General features: G+C 43.6%; 1 long non-coding RNA gene across 1 annotated transcript; it reads right to left on the bottom strand.

Moving 5' to 3' along the window:
- Positions 1-482: 482 nt before the first annotated feature.
- On the bottom strand, positions 483-24253 carry LOC119716959 (uncharacterized). Its single transcript, XR_011808688.1, has 3 exons — positions 24133-24253; positions 2099-2186; positions 483-1116 (listed from the first exon to the last, which is right to left on the bottom strand). It is a non-coding gene; the product is annotated as an uncharacterized lncRNA (long non-coding RNA).
- Positions 24254-27557: the final 3304 nt, after the last annotated feature.

The following is a 27557-nucleotide window of genomic DNA, read 5'->3' as shown; positions in this document are numbered from 1 at the left end:
ACAGAAAGGTTGCCAGGTTCCCCGTAAGAGCAGCTGGATGACATGTTTTGCCCCCTGTTCCTGAGGCTTAATGTAGGATACCAGCTCCGTTCTTGCTTTTAGATCCGTCAGTTTATCATTCCTTTATAAGGACGAGCAAGTCAGGCCCAGAAATAGTTAACAAAGAGCAAAGCCGATTTCACTGTCTAACAGCACAAGACTTCTGACTCCACACTGGAATAAAACTTATTTTATTATATTTATTATACCTAGACATGCTGGTTTGTCCGAAGATAAACTGTCTTGAGACACATTGTCAACAGGAAGCTTTGAGAGACATGTTCGTTCGATTCAGGTGACCCCAAAAGCCAATACAAATAAAGCAGGAGAAGACAAGGAAGTTTTTTTTTTTTTTTATAGAGGAAGGTGGTGTTGTAGGTATACATTAGCATGCTACAACAAAAATGTAAAAGCAGCTGTACAGTTAAACATAATCTCAGGCTACAAAGAGAAAGATTTTATATAATTATATAAAATATCCTGGAAAAGGAACCAAAACAGTTCTGCTGGCATAGAATAATCACGTTCTATGGGGAAACTAAAATCTGAATGCCAGAGAAGAGAGTTCAAAAATCATTTGCCTTTCCACTCAGGTTTTAACACACCGATGTCAGTAAATGGTCAGACTTCAAAGGTATGTAATTACATCTACACTTAAACATACCTGAGTGAAGCAAGGCTGCAGGCTACAGAATACAAGACCTCTACAGATGGCTCAGTCCGGGGCACTTCGAGACAGCAGTTAAAAACATTTTCTTTGTGCCTAACCTGAATTCTTCTCACAGTAATTTAAGACCACCAGTCCTTGTCCTATCCACCATACAAAGGCAGCTGATCTCCAGACTCTGGTGTCACTCACATTGTTATGCAACATAACTAACACCTCCAGAGATTTATTTCAGATTACCTGCAAGTTGTAGTAGTTGGTCTCTGCTCCAGCTTCTCATAATGTGCGTGATACTCTCTATAGCAGAGGGACTTTTTCTGTGAGACCATTGATGTGAGTGAGTGATCACTTTTGGCTCTGTATATTTAATATTCTATTCTGATTTTTTCTTCCCTTTACAAACACAAGTCCTTAAAAAAAAAAAAAAAAAAAAAAAAAAAAAAAAAAGTCCTTTCAATGGCACTGTACCATGCTTTAATATTTAAATATTTGCCTTTTTAAGGAAGGGTCAATAAATCTACACTGTTGTAACAGATAATTTGATGGGTTGATGGGCAGAGGCTAAGGTGATGGGGTTCAACAAGGCCAAGTGCTGGGTTCTGCACTTTGGCCACAACAACCCCATGCAACGCTATGGGCTTGGGGCAGAGTGGCTGGAAAGCTGTGCAGAGGAAAAGGATCTGGGGGTGCTGATGGATGCTCGCCTGAACACGAGCCAGCAGTGTGCCCAGGTGGCCAAGAAGGCCAGCGGCATCCTGGCTTGTGTCAGGAATGGTGCAGCCAGCAGGAGCAGGGAGGTGATCGTCCCCCTGTGCTCTGCTCTGGTGAGGCCGCACCTCGAGCACTGTGTTCAGCTTTGGGCCCCTCACTACCAGAAGGACATCAAGGCCCTGGAGCGTGTCCAGAGCAGGGCTACGAAGCTGGTGAAGGGCCTGGAGCACAAGGCCTGTGAGGAGCAGCTGAGGGAGCTGGTGGTGTTTGGGCTGGGGAAGAGGAGGCTCAGGGGAGGTCTCATTGCTCTCTGCAGCTACCTGAAAGGAAGGTGTGGGGATCTGGGGGTTGGCCTCTTCTCACAGATAACTAGCGACAGGATTAGAGGGAATGGCCTCAAGTTGCCCCAGGGGAGGTTCGGGTTGGAAATGAGGAGACATTTCTCCTCAGAAAGAGCAGTCAGGCACTGGGACGGGTTGCCCAGGGAGGTGGTGGAGTCACCGTCCCTGGGGGTGTTCAAGGAAAGGTTGGACGTGGTGCTTAGGGACATGGTTTAGTGGGTGACAGTGGTGGTAGGGGGATGGTTGGATCAGATGATCTTAGAAGTCTTTTCCAACCTTTATGAATCTATGATTCCCATCCTCTATAGCTCCTCCACAAGGTCCCAAATGAATTGCTCACCTCTACAGCGCAGCTCATGCTTTCAGCATACCGCAGTTCCCTCTTTTCTTCTCACATTGAGCCTGTATTTCATTTCTGAAATGACACCCTGGGAGTGCCCAAATGGAACAATCAGGAACTGGTTCACCAGAAAGTGGCAACACATTTGAAGGAGAAAATACAATAAAACGTCCAGCTGTGTGTGATTTATATCAGTCTTCCCTGATTTCTGATCAACTTTTGGTCTGTAACCCTAATTTCAATTGTTAGACCCAAGTTTTTGTACCAAATCACCCTCTATCATATAAAATAGACTAGATGAAATTATACAAACATCAGAACATCTGATACTGCCTGTGTCTTCGCAGAGGACATTTAGTTTATTACCCCAGACAATGACAGCAAAGCCTTGCCAGATGAAGTTTCTAACTGTCAGTTACCAAGAGTTAAATGTCCCCACCTCATTTCTATGTAACCTGTTCCCTTTTTCCCTACACATATTGGTTGCATTTTTTCCACACTGCTGCATGCTCTTGGCAGTAGCTTAGCTCCCCGGGACAGCCTCAAAAAAATGCTTGCCCTTTTGTTTTAAAGGTAACTGATGATCATGAGAGCAATGAAAATAGCGTGGTCTTATCTTGTAGGTTCCTCCCTACTTCACTAATGTTATTTTAATACAAACAGCAAATATATTACATTTAGTAATATAACATATTCCTGTTTGCTGAAATATATGCTGAAATTATTCCAAGTTATTCTATCTCTTTATTGCTACTTATTTTCTATATTTTTTTCTATAAACTATACAACACCTCGTTATTGTACCTACTTGCTTTCTGCACAGTACTTCTTGTTTAAATTTAGCCCAGTCTTACCATTTAACTTTTCTGAAAGTTTCAGAGCAGAGATATCATCTATTCCCTTTATTCCTTACACAGATACATCTCTCTCAGAGCAGCTCAGAGAAGATTCAGACAGTGGCTAATTCAACCTTCTGGGTCCTCTGGAGCTTTGATGTGCTGTCAGAGCAATGGGAAAGCCATGGCTAATCTGAATTTGGTAAGAGATTTAATATCAAGCTCAGATGAAATAAATGAAATGGAAAAAAGATGGCATCAAACACACATGGTGGAGAGATCATGGGGGGTTAATTGGCAACCTTTCCCTTTGATCATGATCCAAACATCACTGAGCCTAAAAGCCAGATGTTTGGTTTGCTACCTCGAGGAACCAAGGGCTATGCGTATAACTTATTAAAAATAAATAAGCTATGTTTTTTTTTTTTTTTTAAAATGCTACCTCTGTGCATGAACTTTTAAAACTTTCTTTGTAAAAGTCTACTCAAAGGCCTTTGAAATCAAGCAGGCCACAGATGAGGTCAATTTAATAGCTGATTTGTGTTGTATGCAACTTTTCTACATCAAAGTTCTCTTTAGATAATAAAACATTGACCTCTTTCATTCTCTTTGGTTCATACTTTTTATTTTTAAACTTAGCTGCTTCAATATTGTCGTCAATAAGAAATTCTAAGCACGCATGGGATAGCACACACTCAATTATACTCTGAGTACAGACTTCCAGAAAGACAATCTACATTGTGGCCAATCAGCAGCATTTTTGTGCCGCACTCCACACATTGCAACGCACGTTGCTTTAAATGACTCTCACACTACTCAGTTCTGTCTTTCACTGCTTTTTGCACCTGACAAACAGTTCAATCATTAGCACAGTGACTTGCATTCCTCTATAGGAAAAATAGATGTTTATGATGGTAGGACAGGACCTGAGACACTGCTGCGTGTATAATCAGATTTAGTCCAATAAATGAGATGCAAAGGACCAGTGCATGGTGGAGTGGAGATCCAGGCCAGACTTGCAAATTCAGCTTTTTTTTTTTTCCTCTTTTCTTCTTCTTTTTTATTTTTATTTTATTTTATTTCATTTTTTTTCTGGACATTTTACTTGCGGGTGTTTCTCTGATCCATCAGAAGAAATGCAATTACCCACTGAGCAATAACTGCAATAAATATATGAGCTAATTCTGTACTCTAAGTATGAAATAGGGGAATTGAAGCGCTGCCTTAGATGGCAACTTCAACCCAGCTCTAGTTTGGCATTCCTACCAACCTCCTCCACTGTATATTTGCTTGCTCCAGAGATCACTTCAAAAAAAGTTCAATCACTACCTTGGAAATTAGAACAAGCTTGTGACTTTGATAACCTTCTGTAAATCAACTTGTGCAGTGCATTTCCGAAATTGAAAAATTCTAAATCTTTTCATCAAATATTTACAAAACAGCTCATATTAGACTGAACGCAAATGCTCGTTTTTGTGTTGAAACCTCTCCCGGAGCTTCCTAGAGCTCTGAACACATCTAAGTCAGAATGGAAGTGCCAGCCTTTTTGTGGTTTGCAGCACCGAGAAGCTAGTTATAAGGTATTTTCAGACAACTAGACAAGCCTGGATAACAAACTGAGCTTCTGGTGCTCGTTTGAACTGAAGCACCCAAACCCTTTGATGTTTTCTCATCATTAATTATTTTAGCATCAATGTTAATTGCCTACACAATGCATGGAATTGACAGTACATCGAGGACTCAGCCTGCCTACTTTGTAGCCAGCTAGCTGGGGATGCAACTGCTTTGCTGTTCTCATTACTATTCTCATCAGGCCAGACATGAAATAAAAGCAGTGACTATTTTTTCCCCCCGACAGTCTGTTGTGGGTGCGAGTCAGATCAGATAGTTACCAACAAGAGAGAAAATGGACTCAACTGGCATCGCTATAGAAGTCCACAGACAGTGTTTTTCCCCTTTTAATTATTAGCTTCAAAAGATAAATGCAGGGACATTAAGGCAGGCTTAGAAAAGGCTGCATAAAACCGTTACACATGCTCTTACCACAGGGACCAATTTGCAAAATTAATACAAAATGGAAACAAAGCATTCAACGGATATAAAGCAAAAATATACTGAAACAAAGAAGAAAGGACAATAGGATTCTTCCTCCTCTGCTGTAAAAATGCATCATTAACATCATGAATCATACCAAAGTTAGTCCAGGCTCAAACAGCTAGGGCTGCTCAGCAGCCTGTGCAGTAGCCCAGTGTGCCACAGTCCCATAATTAGAGCCGCAGCAGCTCGCACACGTTCCAGATGTACACACTTTACATGCTCTACTCAAAAAGATGATAGCATTTTAACCCACAGCATGCAGAGGTAATCTCACTGTTTATGTCCCTTGTGCGTCTTCCTTCCCCTTGCCTTCTGGAGGATGCAAATCTGTTCCCAGTTTGAAACTTCTCCTCTTCTGCAGTTCAGGGTGGAGGAGCTTGGGAGGCTCTGCCCACATCCACACCTGGCAGGCAGTGGATGCAGTGGGGTTACCCACACATGTGGCATGTCTCCAGGCTCAAATCATCCTTCTACAACATGGTTCAGTTCCAATGGTCTGGATCAGCAAAGACCGATCACATAGATGGGTTAATCTTGGCATGTTTTTGTTTTGCTAAGCTGGACTGGGGGCAATTACACTGCAATTATGTTGTATGAACTATGTGAAAATGATGATGACTGGCAGCAAGAGGTGAAGAGAGGGGAGGGAGCCCAGCATGGGGGTGAAAGGCTTCCTCCATGAAGCTGCAGCTGGAGCAGGATACATAAGCATAGCCTGGGCCTTGCTGGAAAACCCCGTGCTCTGCCCTTTCTAACACAGCACAGTAGATGAATAAAGAAAGCAATACTGAAGCTATTTCCTTCTGTGGGGACTGCAGGAGCCTGCCAGTGTAGTGCTGTTTAAATAACCAAGTCAATCTTTTGCACGGAAAAGCAAGGTTTCACCCAACTCCCTGGGATTTAGAGGAGTCCAAAATCCCACTAATCTGTATGTGTCCCAGATGCAGGGGAAATGCAAACCCCAGTGGCGATTTTTACATGCAGACTCAAAAGAGGACTGCAGAGATGCTCTATGGTGTTATCAGCTTCCCGCTCCTAGGAGCAGGGCATGGAGGGGCTGGTCCAAGATGCCCAGAAGTCATGAGAAAAAGTAGCTTCAGCAGCCAGACAACTGTACTTCTGGGCTCTGATTAAATATAGCCTGATAAGCTACAGCAGCTGGTGCAGGAACCCCTCAAAAGCCCCATTTTCCTGCAGAAAGGCAATGTTTCATTTAATCAGCTAGCAAGCCAGCAATATTGATCCCATGTTCCACAGCACTTGAAGAAAATGTTTCAGTTTGTACCCGCAGCACATACCAGATCCACGCAACCACATCTCACCAGCCCTTTCCCAGTTCGAGTTTGGGTTTATTTCTGTCTTCATGGCAGCGTCCCCCTGTTTCTGCCCCCGTGTCCTCCTTAACACAGCTAAGAAAAAGCAAATGCAAGTGGATTGCCATAATAGCCATCTTCCACTGCACAGGACTTTCATGAGCCAGATCGAGGATGTTGCATATTGGCAAAATAGATACCAGCTGGTTGCTCCTCATACCATCCCAGAGGCATGGGGTTATAACTGAAGGACAACAAGGATCCAGGATGTGCATAGCCTGAACACACCAACACAGAAATCTTGTAGCAGAACAAAATATCCCTGTAATGCTGGGCTGGATGTTCTGAGCTCCATGTTCATGTCGCTTTTCCCTATACCTCTCCTCTTGTTACTAAATCAAGTTTCCTGTTTATACATCATGGTCATGGTGGCAGCTTCTACTTAGATGCTCAAGTCTTTGAAAGAGTTATCATTATTATTATTGTTATCTCCAGTTTTTCATGGTTCATGTCACTTACTGCAATTTAAGAGCAAGCTGGCAACTGTCACAGACCTGTAATTGGAGTTACTTCGATGTCCCACCTTAGGAGCCAGTGGTAATCCAACAAGAAACCATCTAACTCCATTTTACCCAGACTGGGACAACTCTCCACTCCCACTTACTGTACATCATCAGCCAAGGTTTTAGGCATGCCTTTTGTCTCACTGTGGTTTGGGGTGTTTAGCACCACAGTGTCACTTAGTTCCCCTGCCAACTAACTTGCATCTTCTTGACAGCAAACAAAGAAGGTGATAATTTGAAATTTTTGCACCTAATTCGGCACCTGTAACAGTGTTTATGTCACCCAGAGCCTGTGCCAGTGTGGTTCCAGTTTCTTCCTCTGCAGTTTACAAAGACCCCTTTGTTACCCGCACACCTTTCCTAGCAGCCCGCTCACTGCAAATCTGAGCCACATGTACGCTGGAATATTGGTGTGTTTTAGCAGAAAATGGTATCTTAGTGCTTTTTCAGTCTTTACTATTTCTCACTGCGCCTTCCAGCCTAACACAAGCCAAGGCAGACAAGAGACCTGCCCAAGCAGCACAACAGTCTGGGCCAGTCTCATGTGCAAAGCTGGAAACTTTGAGGCCCACCTCTCCCTCCTCCCACCACATGCACATCCCAGCGTCCTCCCAACCCTCTGGTCCCCTATTCAAGGATCATATAAGTGTCACAGACTGTCATAATCTAGTTTATTTGGAATAAATTAGCAGCCAGAGTTGTACTACTAGTTGACCATCCCTAGAAGCTTTGGCTCTAGAAATGGAGTTGCAGCATACCCACGACAGGCAACCTGCAAAGCTGAACCTGGATAGTGTGCCTGACTTAAGGAGCAGGACACAGAGAAAGTGATGTCTCCTTCTGGCAGGTGGGCTGAAGGGATGCTGGAAACTGACCTCCAAGTAGAGTACATGCAAGAAGAAAGGACGAGGATGTGTCTGAGGTCTCAGGTCAGAGGAAAGCTTAAAGTGTAAAACGTACAATTTTGGAGTCTGAACAGAGGACCAAGCCACCCACCCACTCTGGTTAGGAGAAGGAAGCCCATACCAGCACCTGCTCAGAAATGTGCCTGTGTCAGGCATCATAGACTGGGGCTCACTTTGTTTACTACACAGCCAAAAATGACACTAAGCCCTGAGTTGCCTACTTGTTTGCCCATGAGTTCAAAAATAAGAGCAAACTTTCCCTCCTCCTCCTCCCACAACAAACAAGCAGAAAAACAATCCACAAAAAGATCACATGCAGTTAGATCTGACTCAATTAGACCCGATGCAATTATTTCCTGCATCAGGTACTGGCTGTCCTTGTAAAAGCAGCATAAAGAATGGTCTCATGTTCCCCAGCTGATTTCAGGAAAATGAGATCCTGCAGCGCACAGATTTGGTGGGAATGACCATCACACTTTCCTGCTCACTACAGTCAGCAAAGAGAGATGGACAATCTGTGTCTCCAGGAGGATGAACCCACCTCCCTCCTTTGAGGAAATACCTCAACTCAAATTCCATATGGCAAAATTTTGTGTGCTGTGATCGTCCCTTTTTGGGAGAGAGATGCAGTCCCTGGCAAGTAGAGATATTCCTGTCTGAAAAAAAAGCTATAGGTAAGTGGAGAGGGTGGGACAGAAAGGTAAGACGGCCTCTCCGAGGCATCCAAGAAACTGGTCACTGTGCCAAGTCATTGCCTGTCTTCTCTAGTCCCTCACGCTGCCTTTCAGCATGAATCAGCCATCTGGCTTTCCCTTTGCTTGTGCTTTGCTATGCCAACAGAGCTCAGCTCCGCCACGCGCACAGAGCTATATTTAGGGGAAAAGGACTTCAGCTCCATCCAGCCAAACAGGTGGTGGAAGGGCTTTTGGAGGCATTGCTCCTGCACAAGAGGATAGGGGAGGCAAAGCCAACCCCAGCGCCAGACATGCTACAGCTGTGACCTCTAGCTACGCCAGAGCTGCTCCTGTGCAGTCATGGCATTGAAAGCAACGTGGTACCTGATGCAAAAGCAAACCACACTGTGAAGAACACGGGGAAAAAAAAATGGCAAGGAAGGACATCTGCCGTGATATGCTTTTCCAGAGTGCCTGAGGAAGGAGCAGCTGGTCACACTCTCGCTGCAGCCCTTGGTGTCTTACAACCAGACCATCTTGCTTGCTCTCTGCAGATCAGTACATTCGAAGTCTTTTCTTAACAGTGGCTACATGCTGGGTCTGTCTTGCAGTGTCATTACACACGTGCCCTCTCTGCTGTCCAACAGAGGTTTTCCCTTTCCCACAGATGCTCTAGGGCCTCACTTCTCCACTCTTTGGCCCCATCACTCTCCACCTCCATCAGTCCATGCATCAGTACACATCACCGCAGCTCCTCTCAGCTTGCTTTCCCTCATCTGTCTGAGTATGCAAAGACTGAGGCTCGGTGCACCTGCACTCCTTGCACCTTGAAGGGGTTACAGCATTACCTTGCAGCAGAAGAGGAGAGAGGGACGGAAAAGGTTAATGAGGCAGGTTCCTGCCAAGCCAAGCACAATGCAAACAAAAGGCCTGTAAGTGGCAGAGTGCATTTGCAAGCCTGAGAGACTTCACAATGAAATGCCTTTTCTTCTTTCTTGTTGTCTTCTTGTTACAGGGAAATAGCAACTGGAGAGGATTCTCCTGCAAGTTTCACACTGTCTTCACTGACAGCTAAATGATGTCTTGATTTTGAAACCCAGAGACCGCATCAAAGAGGATCTGAAAGGCTTTCTCTCCCACTATATGCAGCAATCTCTTTGAAAATGATACGCAATCAGAAAGGCAATTGTCAGCAGGCACCGGTTCAGATGATGAATTAGGGTCAGCAGTCTACCTCCTTGCAGGTATCTGCTCTGTCCACTTGTGGAGGGGACACAGGGGGCAGGACCACTGCTCGCCCTCACTGCTTTGCCAAGACCCTGAGACAAGGTCTTACTTGTGTCTGTACAGAGTGATTGCTAAATTTACAGGCACTAGACTTGAAACAGGAAAAATTTCAGGAACAGGTAAAAGAGAAGTGTTATATTACAGGTGAAGCAAGGACCAGATCCAACTGAGGTTCAGGGAACTCCCTCCTTTGGTCATGGTGCCAGCAGGGATTGCTAGCACCACCTGTTCCCCACGCTGTGCTTCTGCCACCCTGTTCTTCCTGAGTCCAATGTGGCTTTCACCTGTCTGCCTGGAATATAAATGCTCTGGAACAGGCTAACCTCTGTATCCTCTCTTTGCCCAAGGATGCTGACAGAGGACTGTTACCATGGTGCAAGCAGTACACAGGCAGCCAGACCCTGCCTTGCTGGAAGCAGGAGAGGCCATGCCTCAATGCAAGTAGCAACAAAATAAAACAATCTCCCTCATTCTCATTATTATTTTTATTTTTTATTTTTTTTTTTTTGTGCAGACTCTGGCCATCAAAACCTATTAAAGTGCATTAGCTTCAAAAGTCACAGCAGCCCAAACTACACAGATGGCCAGCGGTCTCTCCACACTAATTCAGCCTAGCCTAATACTTGCTAAAGAATTGTCAAGTCCCCTTTTCCTTAATGCTTTAAAAAAGAAAAAAAGAAAAATGCAAACACATACCAAAATAATGAGTACAAAGGGTTATTTATCTTTTTTAAGCATGCAAATCATCCTTTTTCTCTCTCCTTTTAATCTCTCAGACTCATCTGACTGCAAAATTCAAAAGGCTATATTAGCCTCAACTGAGTAACTTTTATTATCATTTCCCTTCCTCCCCTCAATCAGCAGATGTAACTTTCCTCTGGAGCAGTGAAGCTTTACAAGCCTTCAGAAATGATTCCAAATAAGGACAAATTAACAGGCTGCCTTTTATTTTCCATTAAGAGGCTGCCAGGGCATCTCCCAAGGAGCTCCTGTGGGTCTGACCTCAGACAACACCGTGTCCTCTGCAGTAACTCTTCACATATTTCATCCCTCATCCATAAGGACTCACCCCAAACCACTCGTCTCTGTAAGCCCTGCCTGATGAGTTCATCTCCTGCACTCGGTTCCTGGGGACTTGTCTCCTGGGAGTGCACCCCAGGAGGCACCAAGCCCTCTGGACTGGCGTTAATGCCTCTCCTCAAACACCCCTTGAGTTTCTGCTCTGGGAGTGACAGGATGGTGGTCACACACAGCTCTCCAGATGCTCTCCCTGCTCTCCGGTGACAACATGAAGACTGTCTCCTAACTAAGACATTATACCCAAAGCATGATGTGGGCAACCTGCTTCATGTCTCCTCTCAGCTTTCTCAGCATCCCAAAGCTCACCTGGGAAGATGGGTTGCAAATGAACAGTCAAGATTCAGGCTGTTGCGAAAAAACACCTGGGAGAAGCTTGGGACTAAAAGCCTAAAACTCTTATTAGTCTAATTGCTTAATAAACTGAAGGCACTTTACAGTCTTTTTCTGCTTAAAAATAAGAGGAAGCTTTTTTACAAAAAGATAGATGACAAAAGGATTATTATTATTTTTTTTTAACCACGTCTACCTGTTATCACAAAATGCCGTTACAGAAGGCAAGTCTGTAAGGTCAAATGGTATTTTACATCTAACTAACAAAACCTCACCTTGACAGTCATTTTCATTGCGCTCCAAACTGACTGACAAATTGATCATTGCACACTCAGGCACGTCTTTCTTTCAGAAAAGAGAAGCAAGTGCAAAGCAGCCTTTGCTGGATTTTCTCCCCAGACTATTTTCCTCCCCAGAAGTGCATTGCATTCAAAGAATCCCACACAAAAGAGAAGTAAAATACTACTTCTGCTGACTTGTATAAAAAAGAACCTTCTAAAAGGTTCAGATTGTGATTATAGAGCTGAAATATTGCTAGCCCACAAGTGGTTGGGAAAAATATATATAAATTGCAGTTCGGTGTTTTACAACAATTATATTTTACCTCTTAAACTGACTTGAAATCCTGACAGATTTACTGCAGATTCAAATTAACATACCATAGCTGAATCTTACCGTTGCCTTAAGTTTTATTCTAACAGTTATATTCCCAACAGCAGCAACTAGACTTTTATTGTTGAATGATTTTCACTAAGTAATATAAACACCCTTTAGATTTCGGCTTTTGCCTGTAATTCAGCTGAGGACGTTACCACTCAGCACCAAACTGCACCCACCGCTCTTACTACAGGGGAAGTCACACATCCACGTATTTTTGCTCTTTGGTGGCTGGAGGTAGCAGGAACTTATGGGTGGAAAGAGGTCTGGAAGAGTAAATAATACTCTTACGGGCTGGCTGCTGTTGTCCGCTGATGTTGCAATGAGAAATGGTTTTGGGCCAACTGAAGGACGCCATGGACTTCGAAATAATTCCCATGATAAATACTGGGTCTAAGAGGTATTGAGATGTGATTGTAGGATAAGGCCTATTTATTTGTAAAAGGAAGCAAAACCACAACTTGCTAACCAGAATTTGAAAGGCTATCTGGGGGTATTCAGCAACAGGAGAAACTGGGAAGATCTGGAGCTGGGTTATTTGGGGAAAATTATCTTTAATAGGTATTGAGACAGGCAGCTGGATTCATGCACCCAGGAGCTCTGCAGTACTTTGTTCATGTGAAATTTGGGCAGGCAGGGACCTGCTGCTCCTCCCAGGCAGTGAGCTGAAGTGCTAGTGAGTAACACTGTCCCTCGACCTGGGGCCAGCAGCACGGACTGCGGGCACACGTCTGGTCTTACAGCAACTACTGTCACCCGCTGAGATAACATGGCAGGATAACATCTTTCACAAGGGCTCGCTCTTGTAAAATATCCTCTACATAATTGATCACAGCTTCTTTTAAAAGACCGTCAGGAAGACTTAAGGTGAGGTGTAAGGCACATTCATGGCTGCAGTTAATGCCACCACCAGGAACCTGAGCCTGCTGTAGCCAGAGCCGTAGTATAACAACAGGCATTACACAAAGGCTAGCAGTGTGACATAAGACAGACTGAAGTCATGGTTTACCCAGGAAATCCACTCTCCTTTCGGTGAAACAGCTCATTCATGCCTTGCGATGCTTATGCTCCTACAAACCAAGCCTGGAAAAGGCAATTTTCAGGTGACTTTCAAGTCTCACTCTGTGGACTCAAACCCAAATACTCAAAATCATCTGTTATTCACCATGATCGATTTCTTATGAATGCAGAGAGACTGCTTGCTTATTTATTTATTTATTTATCGGGGGGTGTCAAGTTCAAATGCATTTGGTTTCTCAATAAAAATAAAATAATGCTACGGTACTTTGACAGACAGTATTTCAAGCCTGCAATTAAAATGAGCATTTCCTCAGCTACGAAGTCTTCCTCTGCCTTCACTGTTAAGAAGCTTCACATCATTACCTTGGACCACTGCTGACAAAGTGAAATTTATTATTAAATTCAAAAGATGACTTCATTATAACCTTGTTGGTCTGCTGATAGTTCGCACAGAAGTTGCTATACACATACATCAGGCAATCGTTACCATTTGTCAATTGGTATGTCCCATATATCAGTATAGATGGGAGAAAAAAAGTTAATATGTCCAATGTCCCTTGCTTACACAAAAAGTTCATACCGAATTTGATGTTTCAAATCACACACTTGACAATTTTATTGTTGTCAGTGATAAGGGAAAAAGCTCAAATGAAACCAACGTCCTTTGCTGTCAAAGACAAGGGTATCTCGTGTCTTGAATGCCGTCACAGACAGGAAATTGCCTGCACTGGTTTCAAAGAGATTTCTGGAAGAAGAAGGGAACAACTTCTTGACAAACCACACTCTTTTTGAAAATTGTCTGTCAATCAAGGAAACCAAATCTGCGATTAGATGTTAACTCTTTCAAGGAACACTGTAACCTAGTGTTGTCCAAATGGCGTATTTAGGCACATACTTCAGTACAGCATTATTTGGCAGAGAATAGCTTTGTCTGATTACTGAAGTTATTGGTCCTATGCTACCAATTTGACAAAAAATTCATTGATTGTTTTAGTCACCACCTATTTATCATTTCTATCTGCAGGTGTTTATTGCCCTGAGCAGTGGCTCTGGAAATGCTCAAACAACCATTGTTTGATTCTTAAGCCTGGAAAGAGACAACCGTGGTGTTCATAGCTCACGGAAGACATACAGAAACAGGGGGTGCAGAAGCAAACTGGTGAGAGCTAAATAGCACAGGCCTGGACAACAGAAACCCTCACCTGGGAGGGCTGAGTACTGCTATCTTCTAATAGAGAAGAAGGAAAAAAAAAAAAAAAAAAAAAAAGATGAAACATAGATGACAACAACAACAAAAAATCCAATCCCAGCACAGGAAAATTAGAGGATATGTGCTTGGTTTGTGATTTGCAGGAGTATATATCTCCCACCAAGACCATCAGGAGCTGTTTCAGCACAGCCCCTCCATGAAAATCTGCCCAGCCTGTTTAGGAATCCCACAGCACTCATTCCCATAGACACAGGGTTTACTATTTTATGCATATACAGCACCTAGAGCAATAATGCTAAGACTTTGATAGGGGATTCCTCTGGGCATGACTGCAAAATGAAATTAAACACTAAAGCTGTAAGTTTGGGCATTACAGAAAAGAGGGCAGTAAGTTCACAGCAGCCTTTCCCTCTCTTCCACTGATGAGCAATTCAAACAGCCCAAATGTACCAGGGCTGTACCAGGGCACAGCCAGGGAAGTTTGGAACAAGATTTTTTATCTAAAACTGCATAGAAAGAGATCAGAAAATGCTAAAATGAAAGGCAGCACAAGAAAGCAGCATGTTGTACATCACAAAATATTAGGATGCTGGCCACAGTAAGATGTTAACAAAGTCCAAATCAGTAAGTTCTGGCATCAGACATTTATGCAGCCCCTTAGAGCAGCCACAGAAAATACTACAGGGTTATACAATCCCCTGCTACAGGATTTAAAGTAATCTATGAGATAAAATTAATATAAAGATCAGATTATTCACTTTCTGCCCACTCCTCTTTCTCCCAGGGCAGCTGGGTAAATTGTTCAGGAGACTTTCAAATTGCTGGGAGGAAGCCCACTAAATCTTTTTACAGCATTCTCTGGGTCTGATTGGAAATGGGATTTCAGCCCATGCATCATTTATCTGCTTTTGCAATTTTTATCTCAGTTGCTCTCCACTCTGAGACCACATCTGGCAATATCTACAACCGTTCTCTACTCATGAAAATGTGATGAATACCAGGGATTGCCCAGGAGATTCATATTAAATCTAACAGCTTTATAATAGTCAATAACTTACCTGTCAGGTCAGGGTATTTTATTAAAGACCATACTAAAGGCTTTTCTGTATTATTACGTTATTGAATATTATAGGTGGTCTTCACCGCAGAAGAAGAGAACGTCACCTTGTCTGGTTTAGTAGCTAAATAAATAAATATATATGTGGGGGAAATCTACATTAGCTAGCGGCACATTTTTGAAACACCAAGGCCCCACTGACATGCACATATGTATTTGTTCTGCTCCATGCATTTTTGTTTCTGTGTTGGCCTACTACTTTTCCCTCTGTGCCAAACTAGCATCCCCTGAGAGGTCCAGGACTGCCTCCTGCAGAAGTTGTTCTATTTCACCCTCTGTCGTGAAGCGTTTTGATTATTCCTCCCTTTCCCTTAGGGTAGGATTACTCTTGGCTAACATCAGCTGCTGACCATTTGCTGCTCTGAATTACCTCAGACTGGTTCCAGTGTGAGGGATGGGGGATCTGATTCAGCCCAGTAGCCTCCAATCCTGTGAGCATCGGTACTGAGTGCTGCTCAGGGCTCACAGCAAGAGGTCCAGGTCAACAGCATAGGCTTGGGAAACTCACCTCATTTTGCTACCTGTTGGGAATATGTCTGGTTCAGTCCCAGCTATTCATTACAGGACAAAAATTCAACAATTAGTTTAAATGCTGTATTTTGGACAGCATGCACCCTCTGCCTCCTAACCTGATCTCCCATCACAGCACCTGATCTTATAACATTGTCCAGCAGGCAGTTAACCCATCCCATCTCCTAGGTCAGACTCTGCATGTTAAGAACAGTTTTGTCCTCACTTGAGATTGCATTATAGGCTTGAACAATGCAAGGTATGATTAACCCAAGGCACTCCAGCAGCCAGTCACTGCAGTTGCAGACCAATGAGCAGCCCCTCTGCTCCCCCACTGTGGGAATCACCCAAGATGTTTCCCTCCAATTTTTTTGTTTTGTTTTTTTTTTTGGGGGGGGGGGGGGGGGGGGGGGGCAGGAACAGAGATGACCTGTTGTGTGGGAGAAGGATGAGAGGAAAGAGGAGCTGCTCTGAGGGGCTCAGCTTTTCTCCCAGCAAACATACCAAAGCAATAAGCAAACACAAATGATTGATGGGTTACATAAACAACGTGATACAGCACATCATGTTCATAAACAGAACAACTGCTCACTACAAACCCAGGATGAAGAAGCTGTGTTTTAAATCTCTGCTCATTTTGCAAGCAGCACCGAGCTCAGACACCAGGCTACCATGACTGACATGCGTGCTCCGGCTCCACCTCAAACGAGAACAAACGCTGCTGCTCTTGAAGTCCATTCAGCAATGTTTAAGCTAGTTAAACTGTAGTGGGTTTACGTAGCAAGGTTTGGTAGCAGGGGGCTGCAGGGGTGGCCTCTGCGAGAAGAATCCAGCAGCTGCTCCATGTTTGATAAGGGCCAGTTTCATCTGGCTCCAAAGGGACCTGCCACTGCCCAGAGCCAAGTCAATAAGCGATGTTGTTTGCAGCTCTGTGAGACCATATTTAAACAGGAAAAACTGCTGCGCAACAACAGCTGAGAGAGCGAGGAGACTCAGCCATCCCTGCAGCCCCCCGGGTGAGTGCAGCAGGAGGGCAGGAGGTGCTGCAGGCAGGCAGCAGCAGTTCCCCTATGGCCTGTGGAGAGGCCCCTGGTGGAGCAGGCTGTCCCCCTGCAGCCCATGGGTCCCACATGGAGCAGATCTCCACGCTGCAGCCCATGGAGAGGAGCCCCCAGTGGAGCCGGGGGTCTGGGGGGAGCTGCCACCCACCCGTGGAGAGGAGCTCCAGCTCCCCCTTTACTTTTGAGGAGGGGGAGTGAGAGAGCGGTTTTGGTGGAGCTCAGCAGCCCACCTGAGTGAAACCACCACATCGACACATGTAATATTTGTGTGAGACAAGAACTACCCCACAGACACCTTTGCTACTGGGGCTCAGTCAGCACCATAAGCCTCCCCTCTGCACCTCCCAGGTTCCCTGCATGCACAAAGCCCACATCGCTACCCAGGCCTAGGGCTTATGTGGGTGAGGCGAGGCCTAGAAGGGCAATTAGAGGCTATTGATGCCATGGCTCCCTAGCAGCTTTCTGTGCATGATGCAGGGTCTTGGCATACCTTGTCCATGTGGTTTCAAAGCCAAAATGTGCCAGGAGAGCCTGTGGAAGTCAAAATTTTAGGATGAAGCAGCAAAGTCACGGGTGAGGTCTGAACAAGTGACTACATTTGCACTGGGGATGGGTGAGCTCTGCTGGTGCACAAACCTCGCTGAAGGCTGGCATCTGTGATAACATGGGTGGCTCTTCCTGTCAACAACCATATAGTTTCTATTTAATAAATAATCACTTCTGATTTTTATTTATGTATTTCTTTTATAAAAATGTATTATGTATTTCTTTTTGGCGGCTGGTGGCTGAAGACAATTGGTCCATTTCCCACAGTTGGGCATGGAAAACACATAGTAAAGGACTACGACAAATATACATGCGAAAATTAGAGACAAACGTGGAATGGGAATGCTAAAGAGACCAAAAAATTCTGAAGATGTTTTCAATGCCACAAAACTGTGACTCCCAACACCCACTCCTTGTTAGCTCCCTGTGGAGCTCTCCTGTGCGCTTTGCTGAAATGCCGTGATTTGAGGGTGAAGGCTGGGAGGAAGGGATGTCTCACATTGCAAGCTGCAGCTGGGCTCTGTTAAATATTGCAGGTGATGGCACCGAATTGTCTCCCTGACTGTGACTCCAAAGCAATAGTTCACCCAGCCCAAGTAACACCAGGCACAAAGCAGCACAGGGCTCATTTGGAAACGCAGGTGTTGAAACCAGGCAGTAATGCAAAAGGCAATGGTACCCAAGCCAACGAATAAAAGAGAAGGTGCCACCTGACACAACCCCTCAGGATGCTACCGAAAAGCTTGTGCTTTGTGGCATGACAATGACTGAGAAGGAAAGTCAGGTTGCAAGCATTCCCAGAGTCCTGGTAGCAGAAAAATTGCGTTTGCTTCCCAGCCCCAAAAAGCAGCTGGACCCCACATCTCCTGTCTCCACTTGAACACCCCCTTACATGGGTGCATGCACATCCTTTCCCTCCCTCACCACTATGTAAATGCCCGAGGTGAGATTTCTCACTGATCAGGCATCTGAAACTGCTAATGTATAAACATTAGCATCTGAAACTGCTAATGAGTGTAAATCCTTAAAAGCCCTTTTAAGCAATTTTTCCCCCCATCTCAGACAACAAGACCAGAACTGCCTGGTTATGTTACTTTGAAGGACTTGCTGGGTGTTACGCTGCTATATGTGCTACAGAGGATGGAGTCATAGCTGAGGAGACAGTCTGGGGAGATACAGAGGTCTGTATGTACTTGCTGCAGTTACCTAAAGACTCTCTGAAGAGGACAGATCTCGCCTTCCCTCCCTTTTGAAAGGTGGGTCTGGAGAAGAAGTGTAGAAGAGAGTTCAATTCATGGCTATGGCCGTGCTGGGCATGCCCTGCTTTTGGTGGAGCAGCACTCTGGATCCTGATTCAGTCTTTAGGAGGGAGAAGCAGTAGGAGTTGATTTCCTCATTTGTATTCCTGCTCAGAAGCAAGAAGCAAATCTGTTCTTCTGAATTCACATCATGTATCCAGCCAAGCCACTGTATGCCCTTTGGATGGATTAATCTACCTGCTCATAGCTTCACTCTCCAATTCCTTCTCTGCCTGAGCTGCTATACAGTATTCTTCATCATGCCACAGGAGCTCTTGTCCGAACTCTTTCCTGGCACTGCTAGACACAAGACAATGAATGCAAGGAGCTGTGCTGATGCCAGATGCCTCTTCCCCAATTTAAGCAGCAAGGTGTGCTGACAGAATGCTCCTGGGCCACCCACCCCTGAGCTGATCAGCGTGGCCTGCTCATTTCTCCTCCAGTCCCCAGCATCCAGCCAGTAATGCCAAATGAGCCATGAAAACTTATGGGAAAATGGTGACTTCAGTTTGCCAGTGACTTAATTTCTCCTCGTTACAACAGTGTATAGGGAGAGTAATTATTTCCGGAAAGCCTTTTCATACTCTATGGAGTATTAAATAGGCAACATTGGATTCCCTTCATTTAAATTGTTTCCTCTGTCAAGGTAAATCCTGTGCTCAGATTCCCTCCATCTCTTGCTCATTTTCCTGGCTTTAGCAGGCTGTCTCCCTAATTGACCAATTATGACCACTAACTAAATCAATCATCCAACTAGAGGTAGATGCCTGCATTTATTTATCTGGATCAGGAATGCTGTAGATCACTGAAATTGTAGGTCATTGAAAACTACACTTTCCAAGCAACAGATATCATGAGCCTGACTGGCAAAGAATGTGCTTTCAGATAAGAAAGAAGGAATAAGAGGGTCAATTAGGTTATAATTGGCTTGGATCCCTGCCCTCTCATATGCCAGCTTTATTAAAACCCTATAGCTGAAAACAATAGCTTATCTTTGCTTCAGCAGAATTATTTTTTTTAAAATGGGGCTTCACAATATGGGGATCGCCAGCATACGATATCTGTTACCAACAAATCTGAGATTATAAAACCCTAAGGGCAATCAGATTGTAAAGCCAAAGGTCATCGTGGAGAGGAGATAGAGAGGACAAAAGTGCTCTTCTTCTGCCAAGCTAAGCTCAAGCTTTTGGAAAGCGTGATTGACTTCTGAAATAAAACACTACTGGTCTAAAAGGAGCCATCCTGCCTGAAGTTACTTGAGCCCTGCAGCTGAGCCATTCCTCTTTGCACTACTATGGGGTTTCCATAGCCTGGAAATGGCTCTGTGGCTCCGGGGATATCACAAAGCAATCTCTCGTTATGAGCGTTTGCTCTGGGGAAGGAGAGAGAAACTCCTCTTAAGTCTTTCTTAAACTGACTTTTCAAGCTCTCACTCTAGATATCTATTTTTAAGCTAGCCATATGTGATGAAACTGGCCAGTAAGCCCCAAGCCAGGGAGCTGGTGATAAAGCACTGTCTGCCAGCTCAGATCCAACGTCATTTCTCCGACCAGGCCTCCAGGAGCAGGGCTCCCACTTGTTTTCCAGCTACCCACTGTCTGGTTTTGCAGACTACCTTTTCCCCCCAGTACTGAACCAAGCATCCTTGCTCTGTGGGGTCTGGCAAAAGTGTTGCTGTTGATTTGCTCCACAGCTTGGTTGGGAAATGTTGAGAAGGCATCTCATGGCTCCCCTGGGGGAAGCAGAGTTACATGAGGTCAATCCTGAAGGTATTTCAGGTAACAGGGAAGCCAGATTGCTTGGAGGGAAACAACCAGAAGAGCATCAGAACGAGCGCACGGCACCTGGTGATCATCATCAGCTTTTTTTTTCTTGTTGCACTACTGCTCTCACACCTCATCTTTGCATGACAGGACTTTGTACGAAAGGCATGGGAACTGAGAACTTGAATCCCAGCCTCATTTCTGCTCCTCACTTGCCATTTGGCTTGAAGCAAGATATTCATAATCTTATATATCCACTTTTGAAGGTATCATGAGGACTAATCAGGCCCAGGTTTATAAATAACACCTTCTACATGCAGCATTGCACGGCTTACAGTCAGCATAATGCTGGGCCTGGGGGAAAATGGCAATGCAGCACTTCTGATAGATCCAAAGTGTCCTGAGGACTGTTACAGTGAGGGCTTCTGAGATGGCTAACAATCATGACACCTTCCAAATAAATCTGATTAGAAAGAAAGTCTAAGGATGGATTTGGAGAGTTGCCCACAGTGTTTTTACTCATATAATTCCTTCATCTTCCTCATTTCTTACAAGCTATAATATTCCTCAAACACTAGGGAAAGGAAAAAAAAATATTGCAAAAATTTGCAACATTTTAATCCCTAGAAAGTATAAAAATTCATTCAAATCTTGTCTCCATTTCATTCACCCTGAATATACATGCATGTCTTAACACTCAGAGTGGTGACAAAAGAAATTCCTCCTCTACAGGGCAAGCAGCAAATTTTGATTAAGCATGCATTTATAGAATAAAATTTCTGTAATAACTGTCTGCCTTTTTAACCATATATTATAGAAACTGTCAGCTACATCTTACATGTATGTGCAATCGCCACATATTTAAAAAGAGAGAAAATGAATGCATTTTTTACCCACATTTAGCCTGGAGAGGCTTCATAATTTATTACCTCAGTTTGCTGTTGCTATGATTGAGCGATGGAGAAAGGGAAGCCTCCAAGCAGGGATCATGGGAATATAAAGGGAATTGGCACACGCGAGGAGCTGAGAAAGTCTTGGGCTTGTGGCCTCATTTTGACTCCTATCAATGCCAAGTGTAAAATAATAGTCTGATTCAGAGCTAAATGCCATCTAGATTTCCCACTGAGTCCATTAATTCTCTTCTTTTATTGTGGCAGAAAGTATTAAATACCTCATGCTAGAATCAGGGTTTCATGCAGGATCTGTATTCCAATTAAGCAGCATCCTTTTCCAATTCAAGACATTGTATTGATTTGTTTGGGGGTAGGGGGCATTCTTTTTCTCCTTTTTTTCTTTCCCCCCTTTTTTTTTTCAAGTTAAAATGAGCAATTTATTCGTTCTTTATCCAGTAGTTCAAATTGCAGATTTTTTGTCAAGCTGCTTCCCATCAGAGCTGGTGCATTAGTGAGGAGAGTGGTTGCTCTCAGAGTAATATGTGGATATTAGCCTTGCTTTGTCCAGTCAGATCCCCTCTCTGCAATCTTTGAGGATTATCATCAACTATGAATTCCAAAGTGACACCTGCTAGAGGCAGTCCAGCTAATTATTTGCAAGCTTCTCTGCTTCTGCTGAAGTTTTGGCAACTGGCCTGTAAAGAATGACTCTGAGCTGTGTTTCCACAATAAAGTGCCTCTAGGAATGACACAAACTGCTTTTCCCAGCCAATGCAAAAGGCATTTGCCTCCCTATCACCACAAAAACAATATTAAGCAGCTGCTCAGCACTCTTTCTGAAGGCGCTTCTGTCACTGATCAGAAGAATTTAATAATGTCCAGATTTAATCCCGCAGAACAGAGCTGGGCTCCCAGCAGAGACAGGGTGTGTGGAAGCTGATTTTGAAATTCAAGTTCTCTTATAGGCAGGGGAACAGCTGGAGGTGTTCTGTTTTGAAACATTTAGTGAAGGCCAAACGAGCAGATTGGAAAGGACAGTAGCAAATTATACTTTAAAGTTTATTTTTCATTCCGTGCTGGAATCACTCTCCTAAGAGCCACCAAAAAAGAGTTCCCTATCAACTTATACATATATAAATATAAATAATTTGGAAAATGCAATTTACAGAAATGAAAATAAAAAAATGCAATGAAAAATGAAATGAAAAGGTCTCATTTAGCTGGAATGAAAAGCAGCCTACCCAATATCCAGAAATTTAAGCAGACACATCTTTGTGGTACACAGATCCTATCAGGGTGGGTGAGGGGACATCAGTCTGCAATATCAATGAATGTCCCAGCAGGCAGGCTCAGGAACTTCCCAACAGACTGTGTTGTAAAACAGAAGCCTCACCATGCCAGGCTTTTCCTACACAGAAGTGAGGACCCTCTGAAGGTGGTCAGTATACCCAGTGTCATCCAAGATGCCTCAGTTGGGTTCTTCCAGTGGTTGGGAGTTAGGCTGTAGGAACCCTCCACAGCTTTTCTGTTTTACCTCACCCTTCTCTGTCCACCTACAGAAAGGTCATTTTGACACCAAGGTATTTCAACTATTCTTCATAAAATGTTCTTTGTCTGGTAATGGATGGTGTTTGGTGAGGTAAGCAGAAGCAATTGGTTAGAAACAAGTATTTACAGAGGTTTGCGTAAAGCCAATTTAGATAATACCTGCTGTTCATCCTATAGGACAGATGTTCTCCCTATTCTTACTTTATTGTTTTGCCCTGTAAGACTGGGGCAAAGATTAAGTTAAAAAATCACAAAATCTGCATGGAAAATAAGTCCCAAATGTTCAATTAGAGGGCTACGTGTAGGAAAACATGGAATACTCAGCTCCAGAAAAGTCACCCTAAAAACAAACAACCCAGCAACCTCCTATCAGATACCTCTTTTTTCTGCATTCACACCTGCCTTGCAATTACCACCTTCAAGCCTTCCTGCTCCCTTGTGCTGCCGGAGCCTGCCTGCAGGAGGCAAAGGGTGAAGAGCTGATGGTGCTCGGCCATCTCCATCCCTTATTCTGATTTTCTTGCCGTCACAGGCAGTAAGGACGCTGGTTATTTTCAGACGTGAGATGTCTGGTGTTTTTATAAAGCCGAGCAGTCAGCCAGGTTATTCCAGGTTATTCCTGTCAAATACTAAACACTCCCCAGCATTCGCCGTCAGTTCCCAGAGAGCCCTCCTCACTGAAACCACTTACTGTCTCTCCAGCCTTTCTGGTGACCCTGTTTTGGGTCACAGTTTTATACCTGCAGACATCTTACTGCAAGATCCAGCTTGCCTCCTCCTGCCTAAACAAGAAGCACCTGCCAGTTTCGGCGGGGCTTCACCTAACCTGCAGCATGCTGTGAAGACAACGCTGGAGAAACATCTCTCTTTGCTTCACTGAATATATAAATGTGAATTCCAGAGTGCTTCTATTTCAGAGTTTAATAAAAACAGTTTGCAAAATTCACATTCTCAGCCAAAAAAATGTTTGCTCCCTTCTACCCCTTATCCTTTAATAAATCCTTGGCTGGAAGCAACTCCAAACCTCAGACACAGCACAGCATTTTACACCCATCCTCCTTGCAGCTGAAGCCAGACTGTACTTCCCAGAGTGGAGCCAAATGTCCCTTTTGGCTCAGAAATGGGCATCCTAGGGAGGGAGCCCAGCCCCCGGGCTATTTTTATGGAAGGAGATGTGCTCTGGGGAAGGACAAGGCACAAACCCTCACAAGGCACCACCTGAAGTACATTTTAACCACCACAAAATTGCAAATTGTTTCAAAAACTCCACAATTTTATAATTTTTCCTTATTTTGAGGATCTTAAAGCCTATCCTTAGTACCTTACCTTGTCAGCCGTAGCCTTGCAAAGCCAAACCAGAATCCCATCACTCCTTACACTTGCACCAGAGATACTGAGATCCTGCCTCAGCTGTTCTTCATATCCTTCATTAACCAAATTACTTCACACATTCTCAGGAGAGGGGGATAGCTTCCCTATCACTAAGAAATAAGCAAGACTTTGGGTTTTCTTGCCAAAAGTCACCTTTTTTTTTTTTTTTTTTTTTTTTTTTTTTGTCTCCAAAATAAAAAAAGTAATTCTGCATATTTTTCTCTTGACAATTCTGGGCCAGAAATTGAGCTCACAAGGGCTGGTGTAACTTCCTGCTATTCACTGGAGCTGGGACAATTCCCACCAGCGAAGAAATAAATTGTCATAAATGAGGAGTGATAACACTTGGTTTCAGTAATGTGAGATTACAAATGAGAGATTTCTATTTTTATTTTTTACTTCTGGTCTCAGCCACGTATAGGTAGGGAGATTTTTTTCTTTTTTCCTGTGAGTTTTTATTCCAGCCCACCTGCGGATGATGGTCTCTGAAAATTTTCCCCCTGAGGAAATAATAAATTCCATTTTCAAAGTTATCTCAGCAGTAGGTGGCACTGCTGGGACTGAAACCTCTGAAAGGGAAAAGCGAAAATGCAAATTTCATTCGCAGAAAGGACTGTTGGGATTATAATTGCTATAAAATATCCCATACGTGCAGGTTACCCTAATAACCACATATTGATTATAAATTGTTTCCATAATTGCATTTTTAATGCATGAAGTTTCTGAAAGCTTTGCACATGCTCTGTAGTACGAGATAGGGACGTTGCATGGCCGCAAGCAGACAGGCGGGCTGGTAGCAATTAAATTTTGATTTGTGTATCACAACATATACCTTCGAGTTAAGCTTTTTTGGAGTGTGGCTGATTGTTTATCTGTCTTACAGGGTAATGAAGAAGCTTCCTATTGTGGGGAGCATTTGATTTATAGTCTGCAAGATATCCTTGCTCTTATTTAACAGGATTAGGCTGAGTTCTTTTCTAGGCCTAATCTCTATTAGATATTGTTATAAAATGTGGTTACACATTATTTAAAGCATGAAAATTTATAATACTCGGGTGGACTGAAGCTGTTAAGCAAGTGTGCCGTATTTCTTTGAGAAAACCTGTGGGAAAGTAGGAGTACCATGACCAGCAGCAGAAATTGAGGTGGCTTCTTGATACAGAGCTGGCCTTATCCCCACCAACACAGGCGCCCTGCATTTCACCTTGTGTTCAAGCGTTTCTTCATCTCTCACTCCTTAAAAAGAGCCTTTTTAGGGGCTCAGCTCCAGGCCTGCAAGATCCATTTTCATCAGCATGGGTTACTTTGGGGTGATCAAATTTGTACTAGTGTGCTAGCATGCCAGGTTCTACAGCAGATGAGAGCATCTCCTGCGTTGCTACTTCAGCATGGCAACCCAGCTGTAAAGAGGAGAGCAAAGAGATCTTTTTTTTTTTTTTTTTTTTTTTGAGGGGGATGGGCTGTCTGCTGGCATTTCCCTTGTGGGCAAGAATGGAGATTTGGATATTGGTCAGAGATTCGGGTTTGGTCTATTCGCCCCCGTTCCCTGTGATAGGATGAGGAGGAATGGGCTAAAGTTGTGCCTGAGGAGGTTTGGGTTGGATATTAGGAAAAGCTTCTTTACCAAAAGGGTTTTGAGGCATTGGAACGGGCTGCCCAGGGAAGCGGCTGAGTCACCATCCCTGGAGGTCTTTAAAAGACGTTTAGATGTAGAGCTCAGTGATATGATTTAGCGGAGGACTGATTAGAGTTAGGTCAGAGGTTGGACTCAATGATCTTGGAGGTCTCTTCCAACCTAGATGATTCTGTGATTCTGTGATATTTCACGCCATCAAACCCGTGGAACCCCAAGGGTAAATTTATGCAAACTTATAGCTGAGGAAGTTTGGAAATTGCGGCTGTTGTTAAGGAAATCACTCTAGCGCATCTCACTTAAAGGACGCTCTTCTGTTCTTTTGATTTCTGTGGGATCTTAGGCTTCGGAGCAGTCAACCAAGACCTCTATTTGCACATAAAAACCTCGAGCCCGTGGAGGAGCATGTGCCTGCTTTGAAAAAATGTATGACAAAGCAGAAGAAAGTACAATTGTATTTCTCAGTGGCACAGATGTCTATATGAGTATAAGGATGTGCTACTTCTTAGTAAACAACCATTTGCTTAGAAGAGATGGAGGGGGGGAGAGAATTAAAAAGCTGGGAGAAAGTATTTCCTCATATGTAAAAAATAAAAGAAGAAAAAAGGAAAATTGTGCAAAAATATTTCTTCCACAGCACGGCTCTGCCTGCCTTCACAGCTGCAATGCAACATGCGAAAACAAAAAGCACCATTTAGGGCAAACTTCTCCAAAAATAAGATACGCTTATAAATTATGCACTGGAACAAAAGGGAATAAAACCAGCATGCCAGCAAATGATGCGTGTGCCAGCAGCTAGCTCTTTTAGGTGCTACTTGCAAAACTCACTGGACAAGAAACTGGAAAGTGCTGTTACATGGCTTAATCCTGAACTGAGTGGGGTTTTAGCTGGGTAACCCCATATTCGCCTCTGACTCGCAAGTACAGGTAGGCTGAGCAGCTCTCAATTTGGGGGTTGCAGGTCTTAATACATGTACCAGTGCTGTGGCACCACTTCCACTGCTTCTTCTGTTTATGGGTTGTGCAGGGTGGCTTGAGGGGTCTGGACATCCAAAACAGACCTTTTTTTTTTCTTTTCCCCAGTCTGTGACCTCCTGAAATTGGGAAACAGGCATCCTTGTGTTCCAAACGTTGATCCTATTTTCAATAATAGTAATAATAATAATAAATCACCAGATCTAACTTTGGACATACACTGGTAGCTTTTGTCACCATGCCAGAAAATGATTTAAAAAAAAATAATACAGAAATTACTTTTGAAATAATTTACCATTTCCTCTTCATTTTTTAAAATCTCTTTTCACTTTGTTTTGGTTGAAAAGCAACAATAAAAAGTCAAATGTGGGAGGAAAGACTTTTTTTTGACAGAATTTTGGAATATGCAACTGTTTGGGGAGAAGCACTTTTTTTGTCATTCTCATTTGTATTCAATAATGCAGGTTTTATTTATTTTTTATGTACACATATACATGTACAAACAAGCAGGCACTGCCTGGATATTTTTTTCCTGCATTTACAGTGCCTTTTCTACTTTGCCTTAGTTGTCATTGTCATTTTTAAATAATAATCATTATCCTAGCATTTCATTTGAGAATCAGATCATGCCAGGAATGTAAAGATGGTGGCACCTCGTTTCCTATGATCTGAAAATCAAAATGTAAGTGTTCTGCTCTTGACTTGTGTTGTATGTAAGCAAACAAAGAAACAGCACAGCTTTGTTGCCTTCTTTGGGTTTTGGATTCCTCCC

Source organism: Anas platyrhynchos, chromosome 4 (assembly GCF_047663525.1).
Source record: "Anas platyrhynchos isolate ZD024472 breed Pekin duck chromosome 4, IASCAAS_PekinDuck_T2T, whole genome shotgun sequence".
Classification (NCBI taxonomy): domain Eukaryota; kingdom Metazoa; phylum Chordata; class Aves; order Anseriformes; family Anatidae; genus Anas; species Anas platyrhynchos.
This window is presented reverse-complemented; position numbering and strand designations above follow the sequence as displayed.